The sequence below is a fragment of the Malania oleifera genome, chromosome 12 (genome assembly GCF_029873635.1).
Source record: "Malania oleifera isolate guangnan ecotype guangnan chromosome 12, ASM2987363v1, whole genome shotgun sequence".
NCBI classification, from domain to species: Eukaryota; Viridiplantae; Streptophyta; class Magnoliopsida; order Santalales; family Ximeniaceae; genus Malania; species Malania oleifera.
This window is the reverse complement of record NC_080428.1, coordinates 87,073,870-87,094,633: the sequence shown is the minus strand read 5'-3', so window position 1 is coordinate 87,094,633 and position 20,764 is coordinate 87,073,870. Positions and strand designations below refer to the sequence as shown.

The 20,764-nt window shown below is 36.3% G+C and overlaps 2 pseudogenes; both read right to left on the bottom strand.

Annotated features, from left to right (window-relative positions):
• Positions 1 to 605: 605 nt before the first annotated feature.
• On the bottom strand, positions 606 to 11,625 carry LOC131145022 (cytochrome P450 704C1-like; annotated as a pseudogene).
• Positions 4,826 to 20,764, bottom strand: part of LOC131145023 (uncharacterized) — a 30,348-nt pseudogene continuing 14,409 nt past the window's right edge.

The following is a 20,764-nucleotide window of genomic DNA, read 5'->3' as shown; positions in this document are numbered from 1 at the left end:
TCAAGGAATTTTTTTATCTGCTTTTAGTGAAATTCAACTTTACGCATACTGTGATGCAAATTGGGCACAATGCAGGGACACCATACGATCGGGGGTATTGCATCCTACTCAGAATATTACCCATTTCCTAGAAGACCAAAAAACAAATAACAGTTTCACGCTCCTCAGCCGAAGTAGAATATAGGTCTATCGCCTCCACATATTGTGAGGTTACTTGGCTAAAGTCTCTACTCTTCGATCTTGAAGTAATGCATTCTCAACCAATCAATTTGTATTGTGACAACAAGGCCACTATACACAGCTTCAAATCCAGTTTCCCATGAACGAACCAAGCATATCGACATAACTGTCATGTGGTTCAAGAAAAACTCTGAAGTGGCATCATCCAAATAGTCTGCATGCATACAAGCCAACAACCTACTGATCTTTTTACCAAAACTCTTGGATTCACACAATTTAATTATTTACTCAGCAAGTTGGGTGTCATAAATATCCATGCCAACTTGAAGGGGAGTGGAGGAATGCCGTACTCCACGGCAAAATTCAAGGAACCAAACACGACTAAAATCACGTAAATTTTCCTAAAAAGAAAAGTCAGCAGATCATTTTATTTTGGAAAGGAGCATACATATTTATTTATTTTTTAATTACATGTTCCCCATTTCTTTGTATAAATAGGGAGTTGTTCAAAGATTGAATATACAACAATAGCAACTTATTCTTTACTATAATTTATTCTTTATTTCCCTCTCGCTTCCTTTTACTCTAGTTTTATCATACTGGTATACATGAATCCATAACCAACCTATGCAGGTGAGATGTTAACAACCTATGGGGTTTTCGTAGGCCTGTGGAAGGCGCTAACATGGAGGCCACCATCAACGTGAAGATTAATCATTGTCCTGTAATTGACAGCTTTCTCTTCATTGGCGAGTTCGAACATGAAACAGCTTAACAAAACAGCTGAGAAGATTTTCATGTGCCTATACGCAAATTGTTTTCCCAAACATAAACGCGGGCCCGCCTGTTCACCAGCAAGAACTTTGCTTAGTTTATTCAACGACCAGAGTATAGCCATTTCTCAAACTGTAGTTAGTTTGAAGGTAGGATGGCATTAATGTAGGGGAAGAATAATATAAATGTAATGAACAGTTCTAGAAATTCTTGAGGAACAGCATGCGCATATCGGCATATGCACATGCATGTATATTGTGCTAACCTGGAAAGCTGTGAATTTAAAAGGGCTCTCTTGCTGGAAAACACCATCTCCATTGAGCCATCTTTCTGGTCGAAAATCTTCTGCATCATCTCCTCATATGAATCTCATCCTGCCCATTGCATATGGTTGGTAAGACATCATATCACCTTTCCTCACAGTGAACCCATCTGGCAAGGTATCGTCTGAAAAGCAGATCTTTGCATCCTGCAACCACATTGTAGATATTTGAGACTTGGGATTCTTCCCACGAAGGAAATGATTCAAAATTTTAGAATCAACTAGGAATGTAGAACTTTTATGGAGTATTAACATCAAAATATGGCAATTTTTTAGTGTAGTTTGTAAGAATTATGAGATATGAATTGAAAGAAGTGTCACCGAGGAAAATGGCGCACATTTTATTCATTAAAACTATTATGACCTTGAAGCATTTCATCCTTAAATTAATCCACCAAATATCAAACTAATCAAAAAATTCAGGTTATTTCTTCTTGATAAAAAACTTATTCGCTGCTTTTGGGGGCTTTGTATCTGTGTGGATTCGGGCAAAATCTAGTAAAAAATTGTATTTAGTTTCTTCAAATCCTAACAAAATTCAGATTCAAATCCTGAAATTCATGCCCCCAAACACTACCTATGTATAATGCTAGACTTTAGAAATAGATTTTTGTTCAAGTTCATGCCATTTGGTGGTTTTAAAGAGAGGTCATATTAACAAAAAATTGCATGAATGACCAAGTTCACGTATAAATGACCTATAAAGATTTGTACCAGTTCCTCCTAAAAATAAAGTACTGTAGTAGCAGAAAATTTCACTTACCACAGGAATTGCAGGATAGAGTCTGAGTGTCTCAGTCAAGGCCGCATGGAGATATTGCATCTTTTCTAGAGCTTCTTCACTTATACTCGTTGCGAACTCTGTGTATGCCGGAGTTCCTTTCATATTTGTCAGCGCTTTTATTTCTTGTGCAACCTTTTCCTGCACAACAGGAAGCTTGCAGAGCATGTAAATAAACCAGTAAAGAGTGGCTGCTGTTGTATCCTTGCCAGCAATTATGAAATTGAGAATAATATCTCGTAGGTATTTTGGATCAGTCTCTGTTAATTGCAGGAATCTTGATAAAATGTCTTCTTTCTTCATCTGTAACACCATAAAACGATTAAGAATATGCAGTACATTTGGTTGATCATAGAAGCTTATATACCATATATTGCGAAAATAAATGTTTGGAGTTCAGCCCAAATTCGCACCATTCTAGAGCTAAGGTCTGAAATCCATTGCTTATTGGAGAAAAAATAAAGATAAAAGGACTTGAAATTCATCTTCTGAATTGCAGTTAAAAGTAATTTACTCACAGAAGAATCATCTTGTGATTTCTGTATCTTCTCAGTCTTCAAATGGGTTAGCTTGTATACAAAATTGTCAATAATTTCGATATTTTCCCTTAACATGGCTTCTGACCCAATGTTCAAAAATCTTTTAATCTTCCAGGAGACATCAACATATCGCCGAAGGGTCAGTGCACTCGAGTGATCGAAAGCCTCACTAAATCTCACACCTTCTTCACTTGATCCGCACATGCTGTCTAGTTAAACTCCAAATGCAACTTTAAATACTGAATCTAAAGTCGATTTCATGAATAGGTCCTGCATTGATCATGTTATTCATGTGGTTAATTACGTTTTCTGCCAAATCAAATGGATTTTGTCTCAAGTTGGAGCAGTGCAAACTCACTTGAATATCCATTGTCTGGTTGGCATTTGCAGCTTCAGATATTATATAAGCAAGTTTTGCGGCATTTTTTCTGAAAACTACACTGCTAAAGTCCCTCAATACTTTTGTGGAGAACTCATTGCTTGATATTTTCCTCTGTTGTCGCCACTTATCACCATCAACTGTGAAAATATCATCGCCTAGTAGATCCTTCAAAATCGCATAGTTATGCCATCCCTGCATAAAGTTTGAAACAGCTAGTACTCCCAACTTGGGTTCTATTTAAATTTCCGTTCTTCCCAAAAAATTTCAAAATAGAATAGAATAAATATAATCATATTTATCATTTGATTTCTTCACACTCTTCATTCAAATTTTTATTTCACTCCTTTTCTATTCAATTTCATTCTGCAAACCATACAGGATGTAAATGTAGAGTACCGTTGAAATGCTGAGGTTTGAACATGGGATCGAAATTGGTGAAGCTCTGAAATGAATCAAGCCGCTGCTCAAGTTTCGAATTTTTCAAGGCTAGAAAGGTCAATTGATTTGCTTTAAACCCCATATTGAATAGCGATTTTCCAAATGATCCAATTTGAGAAAACCCCGAAAGGTGAAATTTTTTTCCTATAGAATTCACAATATTCCGGGTTGAGAATTGAGCTCGGATTATCAATACAATAAATAAATCATACAAAAAAAAAAAAAAAGAGAATTTGGAATAAGGGAGAATACCTTGCCATAGTTTTCAAAGTTAGTTTTAAGCATGTACTCAACATTTGCGGGGTCTGCCGTATAAATCTCACTCCTGAAAGGACTGAGCAGCCGGTAAGTCCTGTGTTTCCGAGCAAGATCAGTCATGTAGTGGTGCAGCCTATTGAAATTAAGCAACTAATTGAAGATGGTGCCACCAACGGGATGGTATTTCTCCTGCTTCTTCTCCATCTTTGGCTTTTCCTGCAATTTCTTGGCGAGCCATTTCACAGTGAGAAGCGAGAGGATTAGAGCTATTACAGTGAAAACTATGGGCTTGCCGAGGAGGTCCACGGAGGCTCTGTTTGGATTCTCGAAAGGATAACAGAAAACTAGCCAATGACTTCTCGGAAGCACCGCCAGGACTCTTTTAGAGTTTCGATTAATATTGGTTGGCCAGTGCGACGCCGATCCCCAACTGCAATTAATTTTTTTTTTATTCATATTTTTAGTTATAATTAACATAAAATATTATATAAATTGTAAATATAATTAAAATAAAAATATTTATAAAATTTCAAAAAAATTAAAAATAATAAAAATTATTTACAAAATGTTTTCAAATTATTTCAATTGTAATGTCCAATTAGATTATTTTTGTAAAGTAAATTTTGAAATGTAATAATTAAGTAAACCAACATAATAATTTTATTTTTATTATAGTTTTTAAATTTTTACTGCTTTTTATTTTTACTATTTAAATCATGTTTACCATTATTATTTGATTTAAGAACAAAAATGTGCATTTGTTTAATCAAAATTTTAATTTTTTTAATTTTAGAAATGACCAAATATTTTGCAAGTTTTCGATTTTTAGTTTTTATTTCTGATTTTTAGTTCTCATGTCTATTTTTCTTTATTTTAATTTTTGATAAGAATATCAAATGACCCTTTGATAATCAAAATGGGTTTATAAATCGAGTTCAACCTTGATTATAATATTTATTATCAGTTATCAAAGTTGTATTAAAGATATTGTCATGTAATTGGCAAAGTAGTGTGGGGCTCGTTGAAAATGCCTTAAAATAATTAAACGAGAGAGTTTATTATGATTTCACATCGAGTATAATCTAAACAAATTTTGAGTATATGATGATTTAGAGTTCAACTTGATGAATGTAAAGTATTTTATATGATGATTTAGGGTTCAATTTTTTTTTTTTATCAGTAAATGATAAATATATTGATCAAATGGATATGTACAATTTACACTGGGCATACCCAGGAGAGTGGAAAACTAAGTCCCTATCTAAGATACAAAACATTACATTCAAAAGGCAAGCCAACATGACTTCCTTTAACAAAACCTTTTTACCAAAAACATAGATCATAAGAAATTATCAAATCTACAAGCCTAGTAGAGCTTATAAATCTAAGTACAAATCATATTTGTCATATACAATTCTATATGTTTGTGTCTGGATTATCTTCACCAAGCAATCTGGTTCTATTCCTTTGCCTTCAAACTTCTTTTTATTTATGAAATGCCATAGGAGGTAGACAGTAGCCGCCACACAAATCTTTTTACCATTAGAATTTATACCTGTACCTTTTGCTTCCTTGTGTAGCCATTTCAGAGCTGCTTTCAATGTAGTCATATTCCTCGTTATCCTCAGCCAAGATCTGATTGTATCCCACACTTGTTTGGTTATCCTGCATTTAAAGAATAGGTGGTCTAAAGTTTCAATTTCATCACTGCAGAAAACACAGTTTTTATCTACTCCATCCCCTTCCAGTTTATCAAGAGTGACAACTCCCCCTTTATACCCAACCACAAGGTAAATGCATGTTTAGGTAAACTCCTACACTTCCATATCTCCTTATGCCATGCAACTCTACTACCTTTATTTCTCCAGAAATTGTAGATATCTGAGGGGGAGATCTGCCCCTCCAATACCCATTGATTAATAATCCTCACTGCTGCATCTTGACCCCCACAAACTTGTAAGAACTCGTTTTTAATGTCAATGATCTTTTTAAACAGAGGAGAGTCATCATGTTTGGGAACCACATCCCAAATGCTAGCATCCTTCAAATAGAATTGATTTACCCATTTAGACCAAAGGGAATTCTTTTTCTCATGAACATTCCACAGGGCCCTTGATAATAAAGCCTTATTCCAAATTTTTAAACCAAACGCCCCAAGGCCTCCTCCTGTTTTTGGTAGACCTATCTCCTTCCAGGCCACAAGTGGCTTTTTCCTACCTCCCCACAAAAAATTTTTACATAGTTTCACTACATGCTCCAACACTGAGGCAGGAAGAGTGAATATAGCAAGCCAAAAACATTCAACTCCTTAAATAACAAAATTTATCAGCTCCAACTTACTAGCATATGAAATAGTATGTCCAGGCCATCCACTAAGTAGGTTAGAAATTCTGTTTATCAAAGGAGAGTAGTGCATCATAGTCAGTCTAGAAGCCACCAAAGGGATCCCCAAATATTTGAAGGGAAGATCTCCATCTTGAAACCCTGTGAGACTTCTAATAACCTCCAAGTCTTGAGCTTTAATACCAGCAAACAGTAGGTAATTGGATTTCTGATTATTAGCATATAGTCCAAAACTGACTGAAAATTTTTCTAAGCAACTCATCAATAGTCTAACAGAACTGGGATCACCTCTTGAAAAAAAAATCAAGTCATCTGCAAAAGCAAGATGAGTGATTTTCAGTTGATCACATCTTGGATGATATCTAAACTCAGGGTTTTCCTCAAGTGTTGACAACAATCTTGATAAGTATTCCATACAGATAACAAATAACAAAGGAGATAAAGGGTCTCCTTGTCTAAAACCTTTCTTGCCTTAAAAAAAACCATGAAATCCCCCATTTATAAAAAGAGAATATGAAGTGAAAGTAACACACTCCATAATCCAGCCTACCATTGTTGTTGAGAATTTTAGAAGCTCCAGCATTTCCTTAAAAAATTTCCAAGATAAAGAATCATGAGCCTTTTTTATATCAATTTTCATCATGCATCTTGAAGATATTCTTTTTCTTGCATACTTCCTCACAATTTCCTGAACTAGATAGATGTTTTCAACCATGCTTCATTATTGATCAAAAGCAGATTGAGCAGGATTGACAATGTCCACAAGACATGGTTTAATTCTGGCAGCTATCACTTTTGTTATAACTTTATACATAAACATTACAGCAAGCAATGGGTCTGTACTCTTGCACTGTAGCAACATGACAAGATTTTGGGATCAGAGCAATAGCAATATGGTTTATCTGCTTCAATAGTTTGCCTGTAAGAAAAAACTCTTTGACAGCCAGAGTGAATTCCTTCCCAATGATGCCCCATGATTTTTTTTAAAAAATAGGTTGTGTAACCAACAGGGCCTGGAGATTTCATATCGTCAATATCAAACAATGCTGCCTTTATTTCTTCATCTAAAATGGGAGAAATCATTAGGGCCCTCTGATCATCATTCAGAGACGTTCCTTTTGCTACAATTCTCGGGTCAACATGATCAGTTTCGCTATCACAACCCAGCATCTCCTTATAATATCTTAGGAATTCTTCAACAACCTATTGTTGGGATATTGTCTGTTCACCATTACTTTTGGTAACAGCTATTATGTGGTTCGTGCTTCTATTTCTCCTCATCAAAGCATGAAAAACAACGATGAGCTTATCAAAATTCTTTAGGTATTTGCCAAGTTGTGTAGAGACCCGAAGAGTTATAGTAATTAAATAATAAAAGAAGGAAAGAAAAACAATCAGCAAGGTCTCGTCAACGAGTGCAGAGTGATCATCAACGAGCAGGCCTCTTGGACTCGTCGACAGGGACGCGTGTTTCGTCGACAAGAAATTACCAAGAGGACTGTTTTCAGAGCCTGAAACTCGTCGACGATGAGTAAGTGTTCATCGACAAACTCTCTTCATGGACTCATCAATGAGGTGATGTGTCTCGTCGACGAATCTGTGTTGTATAAGTATGCAAACCTTGGGATTTCAGCGTGAAAATTCTTTAGGAAACACTCTCTCTCTCTCTCTCTCTCTAAAACGTCTCCCCCTCCTTCTCTCTAAGTTTCTGGCTTCGTCCTTCGTCGGCTCGACAATCGGAAGCCACCACGCTACTATTGGGAAGATTCTATTCAAATCTACTGGAGTAGTTCGTTGCTTAAGCCAACTTGGGTACCATAAAATTTGGATAAGTTAGTTATTTTAGGCTTTATAAGTTATCTGGTGTTGATGGACTAGGAAAAATACTTATTATACTGAAGTTTGGTTGGGAAAAATGCAATTTTAGGGTGTTGTGCTGGGGAACACACATGTATAAATTTGGAGTATTTTGTGGGCTTCACAGTATTTTCCATCAAATTACTATGAATTAAACAGCATTTAGCTTCGGGAAAATATGTATGATTTGGAACTATGTTTGAGAATACTGCTGTTGAATAGGGAAATTATTTTAATACGTTTTATATGTAAATATGATTTCAGAATTAATTATGAGTTTATAAGGTTATGTACATTTGTGTGGCATGAGTACATTATTTTCATGAAAATTATGCTATGTTGAAATATTATGAGTTTTCCTAGATAAGTATGTTATGGCAATTTTCAGGAAAATCCTAAAACAGTACGAGAGCTATATTTTAAGAATATGTTAAATAATGCAAGAATCATGTTTATTACGTTATGAATTATGCCGGTGTAAATGTCATGATTTACGTTATGAAATATGTCGGCGTAAATGTCGTGAATCTTATGTTATGAAATATGCCGACGTAAATACCATGATTATGTTATGAATTATGCCGGCGTTGATGCCGTGATCAAGTATGATATGTAAGAAATAATGAAATATGTTTACGTCAGATATTACTCTGAAATATGATACAGTTATGTTTTAATATGGAATGTATTATATATTATCAGAACCCTGATAGCTTAGTTCAGTTTTATGAAGAACGGTACCGTAGTTATATGTTTATGATTATGAATATGTTAGTGCTACCACACATCTTATATAGAGTGTGGGAGATGGCAACTGATGTGACTTTATGGGAGTGTCGTAGTTCCCCTGGTAGACCGGCACAGGTGGAATAGGCTCATCGTACTTACAAACTTATGTTTGATTTAGCATGGTCGGCCAACCATTGCTAGGTCCCACCAATCCTATCATATGGGGGGTAAGACATGACGATAGCTAACTAACTATCTATCCTGAGTAATAAGTTACGTATAATATGATTATATGAAATGATTTTTCAGTTCAGAAATTTAGTTTAATACGCTATGTAATGATAAACCATGTTTTATGCTATATGATACAACTGTTATACTAGTTATGAATTATGTACTGTTTATATGTATATCACGAAAAATACACATGTTGTCACACACAGATATTAGTTTATCTCTCTTACTAAGAGGTGTCTCACCCCAACATTACAAACATTTCAAGAAATCCAGGTAGGAGGGCGGATAGAGCCCCGCAACAGTAGAAGTGGTTTGAGCTACCCTGTCTATAGGGTAAGTGGATGAACTAGGGTCAGATGGATTTTTGGGTGGAGACCCTAGGAATACTTTTTAGTCAAATGCAAGTTCAGCTATGTACAGAGTTTCCTTACTTATCAAATGCAGATTATCATGTACAGTATATGTTTATAACATAATAATACTCATGTTGTCACACACTGATATTAGTCTCTTTCCCTTACTGAGAGGTGTCTCACCCTAGCATTACAAACATTTCAGGAAACCCTAACAAACAAGTGGAGCAAGCTCCGAGATAGAGGAGTCCGTTGGTATCGTCCCGGTTGTAGGGTAAGTAGTCCAGTCAGGATCACAACGGATTTTTATTGATTTATTTGACTCTAGGATTTGTGGTCCTTTTTGGGAGGTATATGTGTATATATGGAAACAGTAAGACACAGGTATTGTGTATAAGTTTAAGTATAACATGGTTTCTGCAGCTTAGTTGACAAGTATGTATAAACAGGTGAATTCCTGGTACCTATGGGGTCTGGGTTGACTTTGTTTACTTTTTATGGTATCAGAGTATGATTATTATTATTATTATGTGAAAAAAAAAATATAGCAGAAATTTGGGGTCGTGACAACTTCGATTCCTAGAAAATATTTGAGAATTCCAAGATATTTGAATTTGAAATGATTGCTTAGGTATGCATTGGATTGTTTGTATCCTGCATCAATGCGAGTGGATGAAAGTTTGGCATACCATTGCCTTGAAGCTTGTTTAAGACCATACAGAGACTTCATGAGCTTACAAACTCTAGTCTTTCCCTTTTGTCTGAATCCCGAGGGAAGTTGCATATAGACTTCTTCATCAAGGTCGTCATAGAGAAAAGCATTATTCACATCGAGTTGATGGATGTGCCAATTGCGAGCGGAAGCAAAAGCCAAAATGGTACAGACAATGGTCATTTTAGCAACCGAAGCAAATATCTCAGTGTAGTTAATGCTTTCTTGTTGACTGTAGCCTTTGGCATCTAGGCAAGCCTTGTATCGTTCAATGGATCCATCAGGGTTGTATTTGATCTTGTATACCCATTTGCAGCCAATGAGTTTCTTACTAGAAGGAAGAGGAGTGAGGTGTCAAGTGATGTTAAACTCGATAGCATCAATTTCTGCACGCAAGGCAGTACACTAGTGGGGATCTATCATGGCCTGAAAAAATGATTGTGGTTCTTTGGCAAAAGAGAGGGCTGTGATGAAAGCACAGTGAGAAGGAGATAAGCAAGAATAAGATAGAAAAAATCAGTGAGAGAATAAGGGTTACCTAAAGAAAGGACCATTGCGGAGCCAGATGATTAAGTAGGCCGAGATGGCAGAACCTGTTCCACATGAAAATCTTGCAAGTATGTCGGTGGCTAAGTAGGACGACTGGATCGTCGGGATGGTGGAAAAGAGGGTAAAGGATTAGAAGAGTCTGGAGGAGAGGGAGGTGGTGAAGATCGTGACGAAGGTTGAATGTCAGTGATGTTGTCAATAGAATGAATAGTACAAGGTAGGATGTGTTCCATGGGTTCGAGAGTAAATGATGCAAAGGGGAAGGAATCTTCATGAAAGACAACATCTCTAGACACAAATATTTTGTGTGTTGCAAGGTTATAAAGTCAGTAGCCCTTTTGACCATATGGATAACCAAGAAAAGCACATTGAGTTGCTCTGGGATTGAACTTAGATGGGTTTTGCCAGTGAGAGGAAGCAAAGCATGAGCATCCAAAGACTCGTAGATGGCTAAATGTAGGTTTGACATTATGCAATCTTTTATAAAGAGGCAAACTACCTAAAACAGGAGAAGGGGTTTAGTTAATGAGATAAGTTGCAGTAAGAATGACATCCCCCCAAAAGTGTTTAGGCATATGGGCTTGAAAAATTAATGCACGGGAAACATTAACAAGGTGACGATGTTTACGTTCAACTACTCCACTTTGTTGGGGAGTGTTGACGCAACTAGTTTGATGTATAATGCCTTTGGGAGCATAGAATGAGGGCATGTCAAACTTAAGCCCATTATCACTTCGGATGATTTTTAATGGTGGTGGAGAATTGATTTTTGATAAGGTGAATGAGCGATTGCAAGAGAGAGCAGGTGTCAGATTTGTGGCACATTAAGGAAACCCAGGTACAACAAGTATAGTCATCAACAATGGTGACAAAATAATGTGCACCAATAGTGGAAAGGACACGATGGCTCCCACAAATGTCAATATGCAACAAGTCAAAAGGTTTAAGAGAAGAAATGAAACTAAATGGAAAAGGTACACGAGTCTGTTTGGCCAATGAACAAATTAAACATGATTCTAAATTAGAACTACAAATTTATGCGAATTTATCGGAAAGAAAAGACAAATTTTTATTTGATAAATGACCCAAACGACGATGCCAAAGTTGGGAAGTGGATATGGAATAGCCACCTGACGATAAGCATTCCTAGCGTTGGTGAAGTGGTATAAGTTGTCCCGCTCAGTTCCCATCCCAATCATCTTCATCAAGCGTAGGTCCTAAATGAAATAAAAATCAAAAGAAAAAATAATGAGACAATGATGGATTTTGCATAATTTACGGACAGAAATTAAGTTGAAATGAAAAGTCAGGACGCAAAGGACATTGTTAAAATAAGATTGGAAGAAAAGTGAACTGATCCAATATAAGTGACGATGGCATGAGATCCATCCGATAATTGAACAGGTGGACCACGTACTAGGAAAGATTGGGTGAGTGCAATGAGTGAGCAAACCATATGATCAGTTACGCCATTTTCAAGAATCCATAAGAGATCATTATAGGACTTACCTAACAATGAAGATAAGACACTACCTACTTGGTGTGCCATGGGTTAAGAGGGAACTGAGTTGTTGAGAATGGCCAAAAGCTACTGACATTGTTCAGGAGTAAAATGAAGGTTGCTAGTAGATGGATTTGAAGAAGCCTGATGAACACTATGCTTGGGACCTTGATTGGGTTTAGAGTTACAGGGCCCTAGAGGGAAGCCATGGATGCGGTAGCATCAATCTACAGTATGACCTTCTTTGCCATAATGAGTATAGTTGAGAGATTTCATTGGTGAACCGGGGTGTCCTTCCTTTCGTGGCTAATAGTTGGTAGTGGCCAAAGCAATGCCTTCAATGGATAGTGGAGAAAAAATGCTGCGATGGCGTTCTTCTTGAAGCACAAAGGCATACGTGCAGTTGAGAGTAGGAAGTGGATCAATCAGAAGTATTGACTACGGATTACAGTGTAGGAATCATTGAGCCCTATCAAAAACTTTGAGACATGATCTAGTTCTTGTTGCGTGAGAATCTCCTTGCATGCGCAATAGGTGCAGGTAGACGTTCCTTGAACTGCGCATAACTCATCCCACAAACTCTTCAATTTGGCAAAGTATGTACTAACTGATAAAAATCCTTGAACAAGATTAGTAATATCTTGTTTAAGCTTGTATAGGCGGGGCCATTGACTCGAGAGTATCGATTTTTCATATTGTCCCATATGTCATAGGTAGTTTCACAATAGATCACACTATTACAAATCTCTTTCACAATGGAATTGAGAAACCAAGAAATTACCATAATATTGCATCATCTCCATTGTGAATATTCCAAGGATACAAAAGATGGTGGAGCTAGCATGCTATCAATGAAGCAGATTTTGTTCTTCGCTTGGAGTGTGAGAATCATAGCACGGCTCCATGTGGAATAATTGTCCTCCATGAGCAATGGAGAAACTAAAATCAGTCCAAGGTGATCTGATTGTGAGAGACATAAGTGATGATTGGGATCATCATATTTTCCCACCTTGGTTGCCTTTTTAGCCATAAAAAATGAACCTCTTCCTTTTTTCTTTTTTCTTTTTTTGAAATACAAACCGAGTTGAACCTGGGGTGTGGTCTGGACCTGTGATGTGGGTCTAATATGGCAAGTGGGTTTGGACTTCAAATCAAAATTTGTAAAGAGAAAGAATCCGGCCCGGGAAAAAAAAAAACCCACTTTGGATTGGGCCTTTGAAAATAGAATTGTATGAAGCCTAGGAAAATAGGCCCAAATATAATCTTCTTCAACCTTTGAACAGAAATAGAATGTGCAGGTTGTGCATCTCAACTATTCGATATAATGTCCAATGAAAACAGAAATTAAATTGGATAGGTTGATTGGATAGGTTGATTGAACCTAGTGGAAAAGAAATATCATTAGGATAATCCAACAATCAAGAGCAACAGAATTTTGAAAAATAAAACTCACACTCAATGTTTGACAGTAACATTGATGTGAGAGAAGATGATTAAAAAAAATAAAAATAAAACACTCTACTTTGTGATATTCAAATACAGATGGATAGAACCTAAGGAGAATTATCCTCAAACAAGAATTGCAGCTCTCAAGGATCAATTTGCTCTGATACCATGATAAAACTAGAGCAAAAGGAAATGAGAGGAAAATAAAGATTAAAGATAGCAAAGAATAAGTTGCTATTGATGCATATTCAATCTTTGTACAATCCCCTATTTATACAAAAAGGAAAGAAGAAACGATTTAAAAATATTTTCTTCATTATTTTGTTCATATGTACAATCCAATATATAATACGATTACCTATACTAAATAAGGAAACAATCTCTTACTAAATAATATCAAATACCCCATAATTACCCACTTTCCTAATTTGTATATTATTTACAAAGATATTCAGGATTGAGATTTTAACACTCCCCCTCAAGTTGGATCATAAGTATTAATCATCTCCAACTTGCTAATAAGATCATCAAAGCTTTGTCGTCCCAACCCTTTAGTGAGAATATCTGCAGTTTGTTCCTTGGTTGATACATAAGTCATACATATAATTCCTTCTTCAATTTTTTCTTTGATGAAGTGTCTGTTTACCTCCACATGTTTAGTCTTGTCATGTTGAACTAGATTAAGATAGATGCTAATAGCTGCCTTATTCTCACTATAGAGTTTGATAGGAAGGTTCACCGGTACCCGTAATTCCTCCAATAGTTTTCATAACCACAATCCTTCACAAATCCCTTGAGCGATTGCCCTGAATTCAACTTCAGCACTACTACGAGCCACCACATTCTATTTTTTGCTTCTCCAAGTTACGAGATTTCCCCAGACGAATGTACAATATCCTGTGGTGGACCTTCTATCTTCCATTGATCCTGCCCAATCTGCATCTGTAAAGATCTCTACTTCCTTGCTTTCACATTTCTTAAAGAAGAGTCCTCTTCCCGGGAATCCCTTGAGATATCTAAGGATCTTGTATACAGCATCTAAGTGAACTTCCTTTGGTGAATGCATGTGTTGACTTACTACACTGACTGCAAATGCAACATCTGGTCTAGTATGTGATAGGTAGATCAGCTTGCCAACCAATCTCTGATACCTCTCCTTTTCTACTGGTTTTCCACAATCTTCAACCCTCTTTACTGTTTCTATCGGGGTTTCGCTGGGTTTGCATCCTAGCATGCCAGTTTCAACTAGGAGGTCGGTAACATACTTTCGTTGAGAAACACTAATTCCCTTTTTCATTCTTGCCACTTCCATGCCCAAAAAATACCGCATCTATCCCAAGTCTTTAATTTCAAATTCAGTAGCCAGAACCTTCTTCAATCTCTCCATTTCTACAATATCATCACCAGTAAGGATTATATCATCAACATACACTATTAGAATTGTTCTCTTACCTCCTTCAGACTGTTGAAAGAATAGTGTATGGTTTGATTGCCCTTGTCGATACCCTTGATTCTTTAGTACCTTTGCAAATCTATTGAACCACGCTCTAAGAGATTGTTTGAGGCAATATAACGATTTCTTTAGTTTACATACTCTGTTTTCTTCACTTGTTCTACTGAATCCTAGTGGTATAGTCATGTAAACTTTCTCTTCTAATTCTCCATTTAAGAAAGCATTTTTAATATCAAGTTGTTGTAGTGGCCAATCTAAATTGGCTGCCAGGGACAAGAGAACCTGAACTGTATTTAAGTTTGCTACTGGTGCAAATGTCTCAGTATAGTCAATGTCGTAGGTCTGTGTAAAGCCTTTTGCAACAAGTCTAGCTTTATATCTTTCAACTGTTCCATCAGATTTATATTTCACTGTGAAGACCCATTTACAACCCACTGGCTTCTTCCCTTTCGGTAGATCTGTCAACTTCCAAGTTCCATTCTTTTCTAGGGCTCGCATTTCTTCCATGACTGCCTCTCTCCATTCTGGTATTTCTAGAGCTTCCTGAATGTTTTTTGGCATTTTCATCCTGTCAAGATTAGAGACAAACACACGATATCCTGCAGACAAGCTTTTATAAGACATGTATTTCGATCAAGGGTATTGAGTACATGACCTGGTTTGTTTTCCGATTGCAATAGGTAAATTGATATCATCAGGTGCAGAATTATCAGAGGAAGACTTAATTACTAGATCAGGATAAGGCAAGGGCTCATGGTTATTCGGAGCCGTCACCGGTTCCAACGCTCTTGGTGCCTCAAGTATGAGATTCTCCCTCTCCTTTGTTTTCGGCTTTCTTGAGTAAACAAGTATGTCTGCGTTGTTTTGCTCTCCTGCATCTCCCCCTGAGGGTAAGTGTTCAATTGTGTTTGGCAAGTCGAGAAGTAATGCAATGGAAGATTTAATAGATGGGTCAAGGAATGGAGTGACTGGAGTAACCGCAGATTCAGTAATAAAAAGATCAAAGAACCGATCTTCACTCCATTTCTCCCCCTGAAGAGAGGGCTTTGGGAAATAAGGAGTGGTTTCAAAGAAAGTGACATCAAGACTAACGAATAGTCGTTTTGAGATCGGGTCATAACATTTGTAGCCTTTTTGGGTAGGTGAATAACCAAGGAAGACACATTTAATGGCACGAGGATCCAATTTATCGCGATGGTGTGCATGGACATGAACAAAAGCAGTACAACCAAAAATTTTCAGTGGGAGACTGGAAGGGAGTCGAGAGGTAGGAAAGTGTTCCTGAAATTTCTGAAGAGGGGTGACAAATGAGAGTGCTCAACTTGGCATTCGATTAATGAGATGTGTGGCTGTTAAGATGGCATCGCCCCAAAAATAATGTTTCATGTGGGTAGTAAACATTAGTGCCCAGGCTACTTCAAGTATATGTCTATTTTTTCGTTCAGCAACCCCATTTTGTTGAGGGGTATCCACACATGAACTTTGATGAACCATCTCATTATCTTGAAGATAAGATCGCAGGATGATATTAAAATATTCCGTACCATTATCAGTATGTAGGATCTGAATATGAGTTTGGAACTGTGTATGAATCATGGTATGAAAATTGATGAAAATGGAGCAGACTTCAGTTTTGTCTTTCAGTAAGTAGACCCAACAAAGACGAGTATGGTCATCGATAAAGGTCACAAACCATTTTGTATTTGTGCGATTTAGGGAACGTGAGGGACCCCATACATCACTATGAAACATAGCAAATGGGCGAGATGGTTTGTATATGGATGATGGAAAAGAAGTACGACAATGTTTAGCAAACTCACATACTTCACATTGAAACTTAGAAGCCATTTTATTTGAACAAAGAGAAGGAAACAAACGTTTTAAATATTGAAAATTAGGATGACCCATCCGTGAATGTCATAACAAAAGTTCACTATTTCTAGAAGTAGATGCATAATCACAAATTGCAGTATTACATAGTTCACTCAAACTTGCCTCCTCAAAGTAGTAGAGTCCCTCATACGCTTTAGCAGTGTCAATCGTCTTCCCCGATGATAGGTCTTGAAAAACACAATGCGAGGAAACAAATTTAGCAGAACAATTCAAGTCTTTTGTTAACTGACCGATAGATAACAAATTGCAAGATAACTTGGGGACATGTAAGACCGATTGTAAAGTTAAGGAATCAGATATACGAATACTTCCTTTTCCAGCAACCGGTGAGAGAGAGTCATCTGCAATTTTTACCCTCAAATTCCCAGCATATGGTGAGTAGGATGAAAAATATTGATAAGACCCAGTCATATGATCGGATGCACCCGAATCAATTATCCATGGAGTTTTGTAACAAGATGTGGTATTTAAAGCTGACAGATGATTACCTCGGTGCTAGGGAACCAGAGGAAGACTGACCCGATGTTTGCATTGATGAAATCATCTTATATAACTGATCCAACTGTTCAGGACTGAATGCACTGCTAGACGAGGTATTGTTATGCTCTCCTTGTGATCTTTCAATTGATTTGTCAGTGCTGGCCTGGTACCCACGATTTTTTTGGTATTGTCTTGGTTTCCAATCTGCCGGTTTTCCATGAATCTCCCAGCAGGTATTTTTTGAATGGCCTGTTTTTTGGCAATGTTCGCACCATATTTTTCCTCTTTGCGGTCGTTGACTAGGTCTCCCTGGGCCTTTTAATACAAGAGCTGAGGCATCCGGTCAGCCCATCTAATTTTTGGGCAGATACAAGTACAGGAAGGTCCAGCCCAGTGGATTCATTTTGAGGCCGCAACATCACCTGCCTCCTGTTCTCTTCCCTCCTGACCTCTGCGAAGACTTCTCGGGTTGAAGGGAGAGGTCGCCAGCCAAGGATCTGTCCCCTTACGTCGTCGAGCTCTCGATTCAAGCTGGCAAGAAACTCGAAGACCCTCTCGTTTTTTAGCCTCCTTCGGTATCGCGTGCAGTCGTCGGAGCACTCCCACTCCTCGTCGATGCTCAGATCGAGCTCCTGCCAGAGATGAGTCATCTCCATGAAATACTCGGTAACACCTCCCTCAACTTGCCTCTTCTGCCACAATCGGGTCTTGATGTCGAAGATTTGTGAGTAGGTTTCGACATCGGAGTACGTCTCACGTACGGCTTCCCAGACTTCTTTCGCCGTCGGCAAGAACAAGTAAATTTTTCCGATTGATGGTTGCATCGAGTTGACGAGCCAAGTCGTGACCATGGAGTTTTTGGACCTCCATTTTTGCAAGGCTACAGCGTTGGAAGGGTCTGGTTTCCTCCGCTCACCGGTAAGATAACCAAGCTTCCCTTTTCCCTCAATCACCAGTTTCATGGACTAAGCCCATTCACGGAAATTTTTTCCGTTTAGTTTTTCCAATGAGAGTGGAAAGACTGTGTTATCCAGTCCATTCGTACTCCCACCGGACGTAGCCTCTGAGTCACCGGTGATGTTTGCAGAGGAGGTAGAACCTCTGCTGTTAGCCATCGTTTAGCTAGGTTTAAGAAACCCTAGCTCTGATACCATGAAAGAAGAAACAATTGAAAAATATTTTCTTCATTATTTTGTTCATATGTACAATCCAATATATAATACGATTACCTATTCTATACAAGGAAACAATTTCCTACTGAATAATATCAAATCCCCCATAATTACCCACTTTCCTAATTTGTATATTATTTACAAAGATATTTGGGATTGAGATTTTAACAAAAGAATTGGGGAACATGTAATTAAAAGAAAATCAATCTGTACGCTCCTTTCCAAAATAAAATGACTTGCTGACTTTTCTCTTTAAGAAAATTTACGTGATTTCAGCCATGCTTTGGCTCCTTGATTTTTGCCGTGGAGTGCGGCATTCCCTAACACAGTCCAACGGAGTCATTGGAATGATACTAATTCATCAGCACTTGAGGTGACTGACTTGTACAGATTCTAAGCTTGGCAAATGAGCACGATCACTGCATTGTCAAACTCGGAGCATAGAACATGAGAGAAACCAATATGCTGATTTGTTGGCCAAAATGGGACTAGGTAGGTTTGTGTTGATCATGTTTTGGGAGTCTCCTCTGGCTGCTATGCATCTAAAGATGTTTCCTATGCGTGTGTTCATTAACTAATTACTTTTGTTTATTTTCCTTTTTGTTTGTGCTTTTAATTTATCTAGTTTTAGGACCAAAAAACAGAGGGCAAAAGAAAAGCACTGTAAGTATGTGTTTTACTGGTCAGCATTGCATGTGACAATATGATGTAAAATATTTTCATAATTCTTAATAGTTTTATGTATGAAGAAAATTAATAACATATTTTTTATTATTTAATTTATAAATATTAAAGTGTGAATATTCAAAGTTATTTATAAAAAATATATATCTTTAAAACTACAATATACAAAAATAGACATGAGGTCGTATCATGACACTATAAACATTGGTACAAGAAAAATCTTTAAAATATAGGATATGGTATAATATCTATGCTTTAATTAACACTATAGGAAATATTAAATTTTAATATTTATGCATCATTAAAGATAAAAAAATTAATATTTAAGTATTATTGTGTAAATTATACATGATCATGTAAATTGGCGAAAAAAAGCTTATGCCGTCATTTCATAATAATTATAGAAATTGTTAAGGAACATACCTATTTTAAATTAGGATATATATTTTATTTAGTATTTATAATGCCATTATATTTATGTTATCTATGATACCATTATATTTATTTTATTTTTATCTAAATAGATCTTTTTATGTTCAAGTCTTAACTAACTTATTTAAAATAAAATTTTTAAATGTAAATTTATCTATTTTTTCTTGCATATGGTCTTTTGGAAATACTTTGTATTACTTTTAAAACATAATAATATTATTTTATTTACAAAATAATTTGTACAATTTTATATCATACCTTATTCAAATCTAATATAAATTCAAATTTGAGATCTCCCTAGTTGAAATTCACAAAAGTTCAAGGCAAAAGTTGTAATCCATGTTCCTACACAAAGGATTGGCATATTTTATTTTTTACCTTTTTATTTTTTATTTTGCATAAGCCGATCAGCCTATCACTTAGCTCTATGCAAGGAATTAGGGATGGGCATGGAAAGTTTCATTATATATATATATATTAGTTTGTGTTCACATTTTTTAACTTTCAAATCCAACACAATAAAATTGTATTTGACAGTTTTATGTAGCATAAACTGCTGCATCTATAGTGGAATGGATTAATCAATAGTTAAAAAGTTTGTGCCACGAAAAACTACAAATAAGATTCACTCATAAAGCATATATAGGGTCCTCCTTTTATCCTCAAGAAAATTAAAATCATGTTTCAGTAGTAAATCAAGCACATGAAAACAATAATGTGCAAAGCATAGAGAGAGTATGGACCTGGCTCAATCATTCATGATCAAATGGGCAGCAATAATGGTATTTGTTATTTTAAAAAATTGAAAAGCAGAATTATGCTATTTCACCACAACAAAATCATGACAAGATTTCACGAGTAGAACTATCAAAAGAATTGTAAATTGAATCAAACCAATAATCTAAATGTATCCTTTTTATTCAGTTAAGTTTAGGTTTGATTTCAAAACTTTTTTAGTTTTTGGTTTGGGTTCTGAATTTCAATGCCCCAAAAAAACCCCATGTTGGTAACGTTTATTTATATGCACCATATATAATTATATAATTAAAAAACCATGTTATAACGCTAAGACTCTGTTTGGAAGCATAGATTTTGGACACTTTAAATTTGGGATTGGTAAAGATTTGAACCAAATTTCAACACTTTTGTTTGTATTATATTTTATCCAAATCCAATACAAATATAAATTCAAGATTATTTGCCATGTGTATGCTTTCACTGAAAGAGAAAGTAAATAATTACCAAATTA